The sequence below is a fragment of the Ailuropoda melanoleuca genome, chromosome 5, assembly GCF_002007445.2.
Source record: "Ailuropoda melanoleuca isolate Jingjing chromosome 5, ASM200744v2, whole genome shotgun sequence".
In the NCBI taxonomy this organism is placed as follows: Eukaryota; Metazoa; Chordata; class Mammalia; order Carnivora; family Ursidae; genus Ailuropoda; species Ailuropoda melanoleuca.
The window spans coordinates 111,730,123-111,746,364 of record NC_048222.1 but is presented as its reverse complement, the minus strand read 5'-3'; the positions used below and the strand labels follow the sequence as shown (position 1 = coordinate 111,746,364).

At 37.8% G+C, this 16,242-nt stretch overlaps 1 protein-coding gene across 3 annotated transcripts in view; it reads right to left on the bottom strand.

The window, feature by feature from the left end:
• The window catches only part of INPP4B (inositol polyphosphate-4-phosphatase type II B), a 753,420-nt gene extending 737,441 nt beyond the window's left edge, over positions 1 to 15,979 (bottom strand). For all 3 annotated transcript variants that reach the window (XM_034661577.1, XM_034661575.1, XM_034661579.1), the window contains exon 1: positions 15,811 to 15,979. The gene's annotated coding sequence lies outside the window, so the exon portion shown is untranslated. The remainder of the gene's footprint in view (positions 1 to 15,810) is intronic.
• Positions 15,980 to 16,242: the final 263 nt, after the last annotated feature.

Below are 16,242 nucleotides of genomic sequence, written 5' to 3'. Positions count from 1 at the left end.
ACAAATCTGCAATGGTCACGCAATGTTAGCTCACAACACTGTCTTCCGTTAAGAAACAGAAGATTTTTCATAGAATGAGATTTAATGCATGCTTATCGTAATGAAGACTTGTCACCCAAGGTGTGCTCATTTTCTTCAGATATATTGTTCTTACAGTGTAGGTAAAGTCCCACTGGTATCTGTACTATAAGTAGCCGTGGCACAAATAAACCTTAGCATTATTGGCACCATACAGTGTAAACAAATCCTTCCTAAAAGTAAAATATATTTTGTGCTCAAGATATACCTCCTAAGACAGCAGGAGGGAAAAACAATCCAGCCTGTACCGTGGTTTTTCTACAGTGAGCTGCCAACTTCTATAGATGGCTTTAACCAGCGCATTTTACAGAGGTTAACATTTATTTCTACTTAATGTGGAATGTTCTGAGTAGAAAATTCCGTGACAAGTAAAATTTTTAAGTGTGCCCAATGCATGTAAAATGACCTTGTAAATGAAACACGTTGGATTCTATAGCTCTCATGAAAAACACAGCAGATGTTTCCTTCTACCTAGGATGTTTTTCAGGCCACAGAAAAATTTTCACTAGAATGTTCAAAGTGCATGATTAAAGGTTTCCAATTGCTGGGCAATTTTATGCTCATAATTATCATAGAGTCTTTAGATTATATATTTATATTCAACAGATTGATCCAACCAGAGCTAAATAACCACTTTCCCAACTTAAAGAAGAAACAAATGGCAAAGGGAAGTATCCTGCAGATACCTACATTGTTTTTAGCCAGCCCTCCTCTTGGACTGGAACCATCTCCTTCACCCTTCATGACCACAACAGGGGGAGCACACCTTGCCTCTGGCACCATGGCTGCAAGCCACCCTCAAGGGCCAATCATTTTCTTTTCCTATCAGTTGAAGCTCCCATGAACAACCTCCAACATAGAACTGGCAAGAAGAATACAAGGCTTGCTCTGACTTCTGCTGATGATATTCAAACGGTCAGATTGCAAGAGCGGGGTCCTTAAGAAAGTGGCTCAGAATCTTGGATCTACCACTTCCTGAATATGTAACTAGAGTTTGTTATAGTTCCTCTCTGTGCCTTAATTTTTTCACCTGCAAAATGGGATTAACAGCAGTGCCTACCTCATACGACTGATGGAAGTAAAAGAGCTACGGTGAGTAAAGCACTCTTATTGTTCAATAAACGCGAGCTATCGTTATTTTCAGCAGAATAGAACACATATGTGAGTTACCATGAGGGTTTTTTTTTTCCAATTTACCTCAACCTTTTATGCTGATTCTCATCGATAAGAAAGGTATGCTTAAAAAACAAAACAAAACAAAAACTCTACAAATTACTCAGCTTCAAAAAGACAGAAGTTCTACATATGGTTTGTAATTGTTTTCCATATTCCACCTGCTGAACTGTAATGAACATGTCACTGGGCATATTTATACAGACTCCAATGCAGTGAATATTCTCAAGAAGGGTAGACCCATATTCACGTTAATGTACTTGGTAAGTGCCAAGTACATGGCAGGCCCTCCACAGATGTTCATTCCCCTCTCATTTCCCTCACTCTGTCCCTCACCGATTCTTGTAAATGCACATGTATAAAGGAGCATACATACATGTGTAAGCATGCCCTCATGCACGTGCACACACATGCATGCTGACTTTTCAAAGACCAGATTCTTCCCTGGTATACCAAGAGTTTTACTCACAGATCAAAGTTTTCTAGAAAGTACCATTTTTAGATCAGTTATTTTATTATACCATTTCCTTTTCAAACTCTAACACCTTTAACAGCACAGTGATTTCTCTCAGTTAGAATAAGCCCCATTTTGCTAATTATTCATTTATCCAAAAAACATTTTTGAGGCCTATCTTGTGCCATGCATCCTACTGGGTATTGGGGCCAAAAGAGTCTCCATCCTTGAGAAATTAGTAATCTAGACGAAGAAGCCATATAAACCAAAGACACAAAATAAAAATACCAAATTAACAAAAATCAAAGAGACCAAATTAAAAAATAAACAAATATAAAATAAATTGCATGATGAAGTTGATATAACTGCACACCTATTCTATATGTCCAGACTTTATGTATTTGTGTTCAGCAAAGGAACCTCCTTGTTTTCATTGACTGACCTTATTGATATGACTGATATGATCAGTAAGCATACTGATATGATCAATAAACATATTTTTAAATGTGAATTTACAAAATGCAACCATCTTAATAGAATATTGTTTTATATCACTTTATATACTAGGATTTCATTTAAAATTCTGTCAAAAGTTTAGAAAATACTGTCAGATAACTCTAATACCTCAATTCCTTGTTCATTCATATAATAACAAAAAGTATTAATCATAGTAATAAGAGAGCTTGAAGACTTACCATGTTCTGACATGGTACACTCTACACTCCTCATTATATTTAATCCTCATAATATTTTTGCAAGCCGGTGTTAATGAACCAGTTTAAAGATAAGGAGATTATGGATTGAAACTCCTTAAAGTAGACTCTGAATTATTTTTGAATACATTTCTTGGCTATGCCCACAGATAATTCCTTAGCCATTCTCCATTTAAGAGGAGAAAATAACTACATATTTGGATGAGAATCTGTACTAGGTTCTTAATTTTCACAAAATAATGTCAAGTCTATCATTATATCTTAACTCAAGTTTTAAGCTGTAAGTAACCATAGAGTATAGTCAAACCAAAACACTATCAGAAAACATAACATTGAAGTATATGTTACCTTTTACTAGAGCTTTGTTTTATGTGATAGTATACATAAAGTATAGCTTGAGGACTATGTAATCCATTCGGTTTTTTGTTCTTTTTCTAGTTTAGAAGATACAAACTCAAGTGTCTGCAAGGGTCAGGCAAAAACACACGTAAGTGAAGTGGGTCAAATGTAGGATAACAGGGGCACCTGGGTGGCGCAGTCGTTAAGTGGCTGCCTTCGGCTCAGGGCGTGATCCCGGCGTTACTGTGTTACGGGATCGAGCCCCACATCAGGCTCCTCCGCTATGAGCCTGCTTCTTCCTCTCCCACTCCCACTCCCCCTGCTTGTGTTCTCTCTCTCACTGGCTGTCTCTGTCAAATAAATAAATAAAATCTTTAAAAAAAAAATGTAAGATAACAGAGAGTAGTAGAGACTGTTGCCATCTGAATAGACAGATCTCATCTGAAGATGGTTAAACTCAGTATTTTTTTTAATGTGTTACTGTGCTTTGTCTAAGGCAATTTAAATTTTTTAAAACATATTTATGTTTTTGTCATTTACTGTAGACGCTCTAGATGGCTGCTACACAAAAATGAGGCAATTTCACTTACTATACCTATGGAGTCAATTAATTACATTTGTAATTAGAGACAAAGAGAGCACATGCATGCATGCAAGCTGTGGGGAAGGAGGGGCAGAGGAAGAGGGAGAGAGAGAATCTCCAGCAGACTCCCTGCTGAGGGTAGAGCCCATCCATCACACAGCTTCATCTCATGACCATGAGATTTACCTGAGCCAAAATCAAGAGACGATGCTTAGCAGACTGAGTTACCCAGGCACCCCTGTAATTAAGAAATTTTAACTTAAAAAAAAATTAGCTAACTTGGGTAAATTTGAATAAGTATATCTCTTTCTTAAAGATACTTGGCCACCTGCCCCCATCCAAGATGAATGTAGATAGTTTCCTTGGTTAAATTTAGAGCATAATCAAGTCCTAAATGATCATTCTGAGTATAGGACAATAACAAGAAAATAATTATATGAATGGTTATCAATATTTTAACACTGTGCTTTTATAGTATATTTTGTATCTTTTTTCTATACAATCCCACTTAATTCTCACTACAAATCTATGAGATAGTTATTATCTGTACTTAATAGATGAGAAAACAGGCTCAGATAGATTACAATGACTTTCCCCAAATCACTATAGTCTAGATCAGGAAGAACAAAGACCTACACCAGGTCTTATTAATAAATGCAACAGCCTTTTCAATGCAAAACAGCTGTGTCTAATGCTAGACTATATGGAGCCAGAATCAAAAGCATGCTTGTGACAGAAAGCTGCTGTTCCTTCTTGGGTGGATCCAGAGTTCTTCCATATTGGGCCTCTCCTCAATATCTCACCCAGACTATCTGGTGAGAGCCTTATAATATCAAATAATTGCTCAAATAATTGCTACCTCTTTTTCCAAAATCATAGGATTTGGGTAGCGATTTTAAATTTCCCAATATATATGTTTCTACCTAGAGCACTTCAGATCTCACATTGTGTAGTATTCATATTACCAAAAATTAATATTTAAGGCATACTACTTTTAGTCAAGCTCCAAAATATATCTTTTACATTACTACTGAACTGCTATAAAAGCTCAGTATCTTTACACAAGGTTTTACTGTAAGCCATCTCAAATCATTTTTGGAAGTATTCAGGGAATAAATTATGAATAAATAAGTATAAGTACATAAATAAAAAATATCGAGTTTCTGCCAACAAAGGACTACTTGAGTCCAGATTTTATATCATTTTTATTCATAGAATATTGAAGTAACACTTTTATAACCAAAAATTGTCTTCTCTTTCTACTGAATATAACAGATTACTTAAAAACTTATACCTATTACTCTCCCTATACTTTTCACCATGTTTGTGGAGATAAGATGACCAACCATCCCATTTGCTCTAGTCTCTCCTGATTTTAGTCCTGAAACTCCTCAATCCCAAACAAATGAAAATGTTGGTCATCCTACAATGGAGCACAGAAATAGTTAAACTAAAGGTCTTTGAAGGTGCCTTCTTGAACTAAGGCTGTATTTTTCAGTGAATTTTTATCATTTTTCATTATAATTAATGTTTCTGTGCTGGAAGCAGATTACAGTTCCTTTGCTGTATACTGTCTGCACTAGTCTATTTTTTCTCTCACATATTCGTTCTTAGCATCATATCACCCAAGAGATTTTGACAGGGAAATTTCAACAAGTGGTAGAAAAAGTCTCTTGAGGCTTTGAGAGGATTTTCATCACTGCTAGTGCATTGTTGCTTCAAGCATTCAACTAAAAAGAAATATATAAACCTAGGCAAGGAAATGAGAAAATCTTCACAGAAACAAATTATAAGCTCTTCTCTTGTTGTCATTTGTTTTTGAGCTCAATTATCGAGCCTATGAAATGAGAAGTGGATGTTACTAGACTCTGACTTGGTGACCCATCCATGGGCGAGCTCTTGCAATTTTAGGCAGGGAAATGAACATGGTTCTCACCACACCCTAATACTTGTAGCTCGTATATAACTTATATGCACAATTCCGCCGCACAGAACTGTCCTTGAAAATAATAAAATTGGAATTGGAAGTATAGATGAGCAGGCCTGAAGACCCCCCCCACACACATAATACTTCTCCTCCTTATCTCTTCATAGCTTCCTGAGACACAGCACCAGCAGAAGTAGGATCCATGAGCCTGAGATAAATAAGTCTCCCCTTCAAGAAAACCTGGAGGACTCAAGTTAGTAATAGCAAGACTTTCTCTTCTGAATGATCCCAATAAACAGATTATTTAACATACCATGATTGATGGGAGAGAACTGGAATACATAGCTACGTAGCACTTAAGAAACTCATAAATAAATTGTGTGTATGAAAATACTTCCAGATTTCCATTCTAAAAATCTGTATAACTGGAGTATAGACACAGATGAATAAGCTGTAGCTTCGGGCTAGCTATCCAACCCTGCCACCCCAGTGTAATGGATCAAAATTGATGATCTTAGAGGTAATTATGTTGGACTTGACAACTGGAAACCAAATATCAAACTGAGCAATGTTTGCTGCCTTGTATGCTGTTGAAATACAAAGTAATACATATTTTTGGACAATTTTATGACACCTCATTAGTAAGCTGTTGAAGAAGTTGCACTATTATTCATATTGATGTTTTAAATATTTATACTAAAGGTCTCTTCTTGGGATAATTTAAGTAACATGATTTAAACTAAATATATGTTTAGAACAAGGTTCTAGTCCAGTAATAGGGAGAGAAGCTTTCAGGCCTCCTGGGTCCCTCCTTCCAGGGACAAAGAGATGCCATTAGGCCAAACATATGAATATGAATGAGCAAAGCCAATGTGGGCCCATGGTGCATAGGGCAGGCTGTATTATTCCTTGGTCAGTTTGAAGAGTGAAACACGAAAAAGGAAAGTATTCCGGCAAAATAATTGATGTCTAACATAAGCTCTTACAAATAGCATGAAAAATTCCCCAAATCAAAACTTTACTGAGAGACACACCAGGTTCCTGGATAAGAAGACTAAAGCTTAAAAAGTAGCCAATTCTCCTCAATTTCATTTATATATTCAATGAAATTTCAATTAAAACTCCAAAACTATTTTGGGGACAGCTTACCAAATTATTCTAAAATGAGTCTGGAAGAAATATCAGTGAGAATCTTAAAAACTACACATAAACACAGAAAAAAAATCAACAAGTAGAGGGTATTGATCTTACCAGATATCAAGCAAATAAAAACATTTAAACCCGTGTGATGTTAATAAAAGAATTGACAGAAAACTAGACTGAGTATACCAGAACCAGAAACCTACTATGATGGAGTATGTATGCTTACCTCTTCAATAAGACAATATATGATATGATATGATATGATATGATATGATATGATATGATATGATATGATATATGATAGAATCACAAATAAATGGGGAATGAAGGATTATTCAGAAACTGCTGCTGGAAAATGCTTAACTCTTTTTAGGAGAAATCAACTTAAGTCTTATCTCACACCATACACCATCACAGTGTTGGGTGAACTCAAGAGAAAAAAATGTCATTGAAGAACTGGATATAAATTGTTTTAAGGCAAGAAAGATTCAGGGAAATTTTAATCTAGTCTATGAATGAGAAAGTATTGTCTAAGCAAAACAAGCAACAGCATAAATATGACATTCAACTTCACTAGATACATGTTTTCAACTTTTGTTAAAGAAAATAAGAAAACAGTATAGATGACATAAATGACAAAGAAACACTGACCCTAATTTATAAATTACACTAAAACTGATGAAAACCAAGGTCCCAATACACAAACTGGCTAAAGACAGGAATTCATGTTAAAAAAATAAAGTTCAAATGAAAATAAGCATTTCAAATGTGTTCGGCCTCACCTAATCAAACAGTAGTACAAGAAGGTAGTACTTTAAAGCCTAGATTATAATAAAATCAACCACAGGCCAGGACCTAATTCTACCACTGCCTAGTTGCCTGACCTTGGATAAGTCACTCCACCTCTCAAAAAATAAGTTTCCTACTTTAAAATGGGGTGATAATATTGTTCTCCTCTTAGAGTTGTTGTGAAGATTAAATGAGATGATATAAAGGTCTTACGTGATGAATGGCCTATAGGAGATGCTCAGTAGTGTTACTGTTGTGATTATTGATGATGGTGGTGGTGGTATTGCTAACAATCATCTTCACCTTCCCAATAACAAGATTAAAAAAAAATAATATCCCTCAGTGTTGGTGAGGATGGAGAGGTGACACAGATACTTCCAGGGAGAATGGAAATGGGTGCAATCTTTCTGGAAAGCAATTTGGCAATACGTGTAAGAAGTTTTTAAAAAGCTCATACCCTTTATCCAGGGTACTACTTCTAGAAATCACTCAAGAAAACAGTGAAAAATATAGACAAGGAATATCAGAAAATGAGGTCATACAGGAAACCTTCATCACCGTGTAATAACAGCAAAAGAGGGGGGCGGGCAATAATGTAAAAGTCTAAGTTGAGAGAATAAACAGATGATAATGATCCATATGCCTAACTACCAGAGAGCAATCTAAAAATGATAGAAAAATTGCTTCCAAGCACGGAAAAAGTGATTTTCTTTTGTATTCACTGCAGGACACCAGAACAGAGCCTAGCACAGTCCCCAGCACATACTACCTGGCACACCACTCAATCAAATTCTAAAGTGAATTGAACAACAGAATTCTAAGTGGAAAAAGAAAATTGGAACACTCATTTTCACACACACACACACACACACACACACACACACACACACACCTTGCACATAGGTTAATCTCAACTTTTGTAAAAGAGTCACAGGAAATCCTAAAAAGAAATATGATTAAATGTTAACAATACCGTCTTCAGGTGATTTGTTTTTTTTCTGACCCTTTAGACTTCCCTCTACTTGCCAAATTTTTTTCAATGGAGATTTATTACATTTATGATCAAGGGGGAAAATGAGGGGGCGCCTGGGTGGCACCGCGGTTAAGCGTCTGCCTTAGGCTCAGGACGTGATCCCGGTGTTATGGGATCGAGCCCCACATCGGGCTCCTCTGCTATGAGCCTGCTTCTTCCTCTCCCACTCCCCCTGCTTGTGTTCCCTCTCTCGCTGGCTGTCTCTAGCTCTGTCGCATAAATAAATAAAATCTTTAAAAAAAAAGGGGGGGGGGAATGAGTAGGGAAAAAAAAGGAAAGGAAGAATCCAGAAATCAACTAGAAGCCAACTGGCTCAATTATTTCTCATTATACTATTCTAAGTATGTACCATTCTTCACTCCCACCCGAATATAAAATGAGAAATGAAAATATGAATAGCATGAATAAATTGGGAGACAGCCTTAAAACATAGCCCAGGAAAGAAAACATTATAGTAAATTTCAAAAATAAAGTCAAAAAAATTGTGTGTCTAATATTAAGAAAAGTATACAGGGGTTCTTCTCCCCGTATAATTTATACATATGAAGAATATGGCATGGCATATACACCCTTTCAATACAAATTACTTCTTTTCTCTACAATCGAATTATATTTTCTCTTAGACACTCAACATCACAAAGATTTACATAGTGGTTACTATCAATTTTTTGAAATCTGAAAGAATTTTATTTACTTAAAATTCTAACTCTACACAAAATCTAATAGGTATATTTTAGAATATCCATGATATTCTAAGGACCAATTTCTCAGATTCCCATATTCTGAAACACACTCACCAGGGATAATTAGCCCTAGAAAGTGAAGTGCCATGTTCCCGGGAGCACAAAATCACCCAAAGGTATAACCTCTGGGCCACTGGCTAAGCTCATTCACTGAAAGGCCAGTTTCCAGGATTGGGTGATTTAAATTAATACTTCAGCAAAACTACAGATTACTATATGTCACGTACCTTAAGATGAATGGTAAAATCCTGACTCCTGAAAACTGAATTCTTGCATGCCAAGGGTCTGCTCTATGTGTGCCTCTTTAGAAGTAAAAGGTTTTACAAGAGCACTGTGGTGATAATGTGTGCAGACAGTCAACATTTTTCTTAATCCAAGAAGCCCAATGTAGTCATTGGTTTATCAAGTATGTACTAACCACCTAACATGTTTAAGGAACACTGCTACATACTTCTGGTGATTAAAACCATATATGATATAGAACCTTAATTGAAATTCATTCCCTAATTACATAAAGTCTGCCATATTTTCCAGAAACAAAGTCAAGAGTTTAACTTACCTGATGCCAAGATTTCAGACTTTTTAAATGAAATATGTAGTGTTTCGCTATAACAATTATTTTTTTAAATTGCCCTTCACACAATACCTATTTTTTGTAAATAACTAATTCACAAAGGTATTTCCTTTGATATAATTTCTAGGATTTGCCTTCAAAACCAAAAGAGAGAGGAAAAGTGGGCGGGACTGTGGATGACACAGGAATAGCTATGATTCGACAATTGTTAAAGCTGGTTGGAGGCACATGGGAGTTTGTTGCATTATTCTACGTTTTATTACATTTGAAATTTTATGTAGTAAAAAGTTTTTTTTTAAAGAAGTATTTCTCTTAATTATGCCAATTTATGTTGATTAGCTTTTCCCTTGGTCTCCATTCCCGCAACAGCCACGTCCAGTAAACATGGCTGAAATGCCTATCAAATTGATCCTGAGGAAATTCCAACCAGGTGGCTAAACAATGTGGAGGTCCCATTCTGGTGCACCGATGATGGAATAAATTGATTAACTCTGCCAAGACCCATAATTTGATCATTTAGCCAAGGACAGAGATACATACATCTAGATTAACCAAGAAAAATGGTGTAGATAAACTTCAGCTGTCCTAATAACCAGCAAACTGTAGCGCTGCCTAACTAATCCAATTTGGTCACTGTGGTGGCCAGGCCATCACCATCACGGAGGGTATCAGGGGATCTGCTGAAGCATCAGTAAGACAACTGGCACTTTTTTTTTTTTTTTTTGCATTGTCCCAACAGCAATGAGGTAGAGAAAAATTAACAATCATAGCCTTCCACCCCCTGGAAAAAAAAAAAATGTTTTTGCTCAGCCAATGTAGTGAGAGGATTAGGATTAAAATACAAACTGTTAATATGATGTCTATTTTAGAATGGCCATATGGTTTCTTTCCTATCATGCTTACTTAATTTTCCCTTTCTTTCTCTCTTACTCAGTCATAAGCAGAATTCTGGCATATTTAATTCAATTAATTCCTAACAATCCCTCCTGTAAGCAGACCCCACGTAAAAGCAGAGTATCTTAAATATTGCAATCAAATCTTTAAAGTCTTATAAACAATAGATCGTCTAAATACAGTGCTAAAGGTTTAGCTGCCTGTTGATTTCAATTTCATTAACACACTCACAATATAAATAAATTCTGTTTAAAAGAAAAGCTTTAATAATGAATATATTGCAATTAAAATGACGCAAGGCTACTAAGCATTGCACACTGCCACCTAGTGCTAATTGTCTTTTTAACGCCAAATGCACAAGGGATGTCTTCAGGAAAGTAGAAATGCTCTATTTTAAAGCAAATTTAAAGATAGAGAGATTTGAAACATATTTATTCATAATTAATTCAATATAAGAAGGCTATTAAAAATAAATGAAATTACACATATCATAAAAAAAGCCGTCTCATAATTTCATGTAAGAAAGATCTGATTAGATTAGTAAATAAAAAAGCTACAGGTTTTGTCAATGAAGACACGAACTGTTTGTTTTTTTTAAGTTATCTTTTAATAGTGTTCATCCAGTATGCAACATATTCTATTTTGAATGTGATGTATGCTATTGATCTAAGTGGAATATGGGTGTAGCTGGCAAGTTTGACAGATAAAGATATTTAAGAAGGCATCGTAGGATGCGAAAAAATCACTAATGATACTTGCAAGCTTTCTTAAGGACATAGCTATAATTTCATCTCATCTACAGGTTATAATTTCAATTTCAAATGCCACTCGTTTTTAGTTCTACTTTATTTTCCCAGAGGTGAATAATTTTTTGTGTTTCAGTTGTGCTAATCGCTAGAGGTCATCTCTGATCTTTTGGCTAGAAAAATAAAGCCCCATGAAAACGAAATGAAATCATTTGAAAGACTAGATTAAAGAAAGGATTGCTGCAGATGACTTTACTACAGTTAGGGAGCATATTTTATTTGCTTCATTGTATTCTGCAATGGTAGTCCCCAGTTTGGTCTACTTAATACACGTAACTACCTATTTTAAGAACTAAAGTGAAAAGTGAAAGACTACCTATTTTAAGAACTAAAGTGAAAAACTCAATTAAGTTTTTAATGGTGAAAAATAATAAGAGGGTCTCTTTAAACCATTTTACTTAACTTTTTCAAAATCACACTCCGTTTTGAGAAACAAAAAAATCTCAGGTTCTTCTAAAGTACTTAAAATTTATAAATAAAAGATACATTAAAAACAATATATGGAAATTTTAAAGAACTCTATTTTTAGTTTGATCTCAGAAGATACTTTTCAATGTTGTTGTTACTCTAATAATTCAAAATCAGAATGAGTATTAAGGCTGCCTGTATATCCCATAAACTTTTCCATCCTTGGAAATGTAGAGAATGTCATTCAGTGATTTCAACATTAAGCCTGTTGCATTGTTTCATTTTAACAACCAGAAGGGCACGTAAAAACAGATAGATGATAGACAAATGGATGGAAAGAAACATAGAAGGAAGAAAGAAGGGAGAAAGCGAGGAAAAGAAAGAGGGAAGGAAAAAGAATTTTTCCTTTAAGGGAAATGTACCTCCATTCCCCCTTGAAATCACTAATTTAGATAATTCCCAAAGGAATCTTTGATCAAAGCCACATGATCTAAAAAACTTCTCAAGATTTCCTTTAATCAGCTTAACCAAATGACTACTGCTAAGTCTATTTCACTGAGGCTCTTCCGGCTATTTTGAGGCCTTCACCACATAATCAAGACACCTAGTTTATACAGCTGCCCAAGGCAGAAGAAAGATTTACTCTAAACATCGCATTTTAAGAAACTCAGTTTGGAAAATATGATTTAAGAACACATATTACATTGAAACCCAAATCTTCACACTATGTTGGGATTACATCTATTGTGACATCTCCACGTTTAGTAAAATTACAGTTGAGTAAAAAATCTAAAATTGTAACTCCTAGATATTCCAATTTCCTTATGGTATATCATCTATAAGAAGATAATTCCAGGAAATAAGATAGTGGTTACAACTATGCCTGATATAAGAAAAACCACTGCAGTTGCAGATATATACACAACGTAGTTATTATATTATGGTTATAGTACTATAAAACTTCATAAACACTTTTAAAATTCTCCTATTAATCTACAAGGTAGTTAAAATGTATAAAGTGAAGGAACTAACAAATCTTGATTCAAATGACAATTGTGCCTGAGACTCTGAAGATTCCTTAGAATTTTCTCACATATCTTCGTGTGTTTTCTAGATACATACTGCATTTAAAGTTTTGGAAAACAAAGGCTATGTATATTTGCACACGCACACACACACACACACACCACACACATGCATGACTGTAGCATCATCATCTGGATTTATCTAAAAATAAATGTTTAAGCTGAAATTATTTATCTAATAGCCTCATTTCTCAAGTCTGAATATGGAAGTATGTATATTTATGAGTGTGTCCTAAGGAGGTCTCCAATCAAGAATTTCTAACTCAACATAAAAAAAGTAGTAACAAAAACAGCCTATGAAGCAAATTCCCTAGGGCTTTAGAAAGATAGGACATCTTGAAAAATTAGAGTAGAGAATACAGAAGAGACAGACACAGCTTTGAACTGAACGTTAACATTTAACTTAAGATTATTTAAAACAGCACATTTCTATCTATTAGAATCCCCATGGTTATGAAAGACAAGAACTTATTCCACAAAGATTACAAAAATTATGATATTTATATTTCTAATATTAGTACTGGCTGGGGTTGCACACAGTGAAATAAGAAAATGTAATAGATATTCAGTAAGCATTTTACTCACTAATTATGATTTCATAATTTTTTTTAACTTTGTATTCTCAGATGTCAGATACTTACCTGGAAACTGACATCCTCTTGGTTGCTAAGAGATATGAGATCATTTTGCATTTTTTTTTTCTGTGTCTTTAGGAGAATCGCTCTCTTGGGTTTTACCTCAAGGTAGTAAAAGTTAACTCTGTTACCCACGTGGGCACTTATATTACTTGTACCTAAAGAAACTCCTGCCTCAATAAAGAAATGAATTACTCTCAATTTGCACAATTTAAAACAAATATCTGTTTTTTTTCCCAAGCTTAATGAGTTTCCATTTCATGCAACTAAAATATAAGGGCATTGTTTTACAATCAAATTTAACTGATGAGTTTATTAATCTTTTCACAAAAATTTTATGATAAATGAAGTCATTCAGTCAATTGGCACTCCCAAAGTAAAGCTCACATCCAACATTTTAAAAGTATTTTCTGCCTATAACTTTGACCATATGCCTCTTTGAACAACTTGAGGGACAAGACTAAACTTGGTCTACCCAGCTTTTCTTATCCTTTACAGAAGGTTCAAAAGCAAAACACAGTTATAAAGATGTGCATTAAAATGCCCATTAGTTTATCACAAATAAATATTGATTTGCCTAATCAAAGAGAATATTCTTCCAAAATAAGAGCCATATTTCAATCAGCACATGTTTCTTAATGACACTGAGCATTTAGACGTTTCACATGTAAATTTCATAACCTTTCAAGGACAATCTTCTAAATCACATTTTAAAGAAATATGCTGAAAAAGCATTCCATTGCAGTAACATTTTACATTACTATAAATGTAAGAGGTTTAATTTTTAACACCCACATACTTTTCACAAAACCATTGATCATTTACTCTTATTATCAGTGCTTTACTGGAGTATAGGGCAAGGGAACACGAGATAATGTGTTTCTCTGTCTACTTTGTGAGACAATGCCCACTTGCCCAGTCCCCTTTTTACTCAACTTTTTGCACACCATCAGTCAGCTGCCCTGTTGGGTGATTCCTTGTACCTCATATGCTGCTTGAGCAGTAAGTCAGCTTACTACCATTTTTGGTCCAGGACCCATCAAGAAAATCCCTGTTACAAGCAAGGTCTTTGAAATGTAGTTTTACACCAATGAAAGGGCTATCTAGTGCCCATCTTGAGGGGAAGAAGATGAATCTATCCTGTCTTCTGGGCTTTTACTTATTTTATAAACTCACACCTTCATAAACAAGTTCTGTCACACTGAGAGGAAGGAGATATGCAAAATGTAACACCTGGAGTCATAAAATGTAATGACCTCAAATAACACATCTCAGAAAGAGGGGGGGGAAACCTGGCTCCAGAGAAGAAAGAAAGAGGCACAGGAGCGAATCTGCACTATTAAAACGGGAGTAACAGAAACCCTCCTGGGTTTTTCCAGTAAGTTTTGCGCACCAGCAGCAACCTCCTAATCAATATGCACTTCCTCACCCTCATAAAACCTCCTGTCCCCAAACAGAAACTGCGGGTCCCTCGTCCCCGTGTCCTCAGGGGCAGAAATCACCACCCAAAAGGGAGGAGATTTCAGAGGGTAGGAAGGGGCAAAACCAGGTATGTATAGCTCCAACATCCTCATTTTCCTGCCAGCTACGAGCCTGAAAGTCCACTCAGGAACCAGCCCTGGCTCCTAGGCACCCTTCCTCCTGGGCCCTCGCGGCCAGATGGGCGCGAGAGGTTGCGGATCCCGCAGCGCACGCAGTTTTCGGACTCCAAACCATGACCCCGCCGCCACCACCCTCCTTCCCCGTGCCTGCACCCCAGACCCTCGCTTTCTAAACCCTTTCAGCGAGACCTCGTTGGGGTAGGACAAGGGATGCTCCCCGGCCAAGACGAGACGTGCCCGGCTTCTCTTTGCCGGAATGAGTTGCTGGGGGTAGGGTGGGGACGGTCATGGAGGGGGGGCTCTTTAGGAAGACCCAGGACATGGGGCAACTGAAACCTCAGGACCAGTCACCCTCGCTCCCAGCCTTCACCCCACCCCTCGCCTTAAAGCCGACTTCTCCAGAGGCCGGCGGCGGCGGCTTCGCTCGGCCGGGATGGGGCTGAGAAACCCGGGGCCACCACGGCCTCGCCAAAGGGACTGCGCAGGTGGGCGCAGCCCTGGAAGGTCAGCGAGGCCGGAGCTCAGAGTTACACCCCGGGCCCCGAGAGTGTGTGAGCGAGAGGATGAACCCGCGCGCTCGCCGGGCCGAGGGGCGCTCGGCGGCAGGGCAAGCGCCGAGCAGAGACTGCTCACCCACCCCGCAGGCGACAGGGCTGGAGGGGCTATCGGGGCTGTGAGACGAGGAAACTTAATGCAAAACAGACAGCTCCCCCCGCCAGGACGTGCCCCCGCGCTCTCAGACCCGCTGCAACGCCTCCCGAATCACCCACCATCACCCACACCACCCTGCAAAAATCCCCCCCGAGCCCTCGGATCCCGGGCGGGTAATTACCTCTCCCGGAGGCGGAGTGGGGGGCGGCAGCAGCAGCAGACACTTTTAGCCTGACTTTCCTGCGTTCGCTTGCGAGCGTGTGCGCGCCGAGCAGAAGCTGTAACCTGCTATTTATAGACCCGAGCCTCAGCACCCGGGGCTGAGAACCAGGAGGAAGCGAGCAGGCGGCGGCGGCGCAGNCTCCCGCCCGCCCCGCCGCGCGCGCCCCGGAGAAGTTGTCACCAGCGCGGCCGCCTCTCCGGCTGCTCACACGCCCCCTGGCACAATTGCTACTTTCTCCCCCCACCCCCACCCTCCCTGCTCCTCTTCCTCCTCCTCTGCTTGTTCCAAGCGGTCTCCTCCCAATGTCACCAGCGGCCCAATAGAGGCGGCGGCGGCAGCGACCGTCTCGCAACTGGCGCAGCTCGCTTCCCGCTACTGATAGAGTGGAGT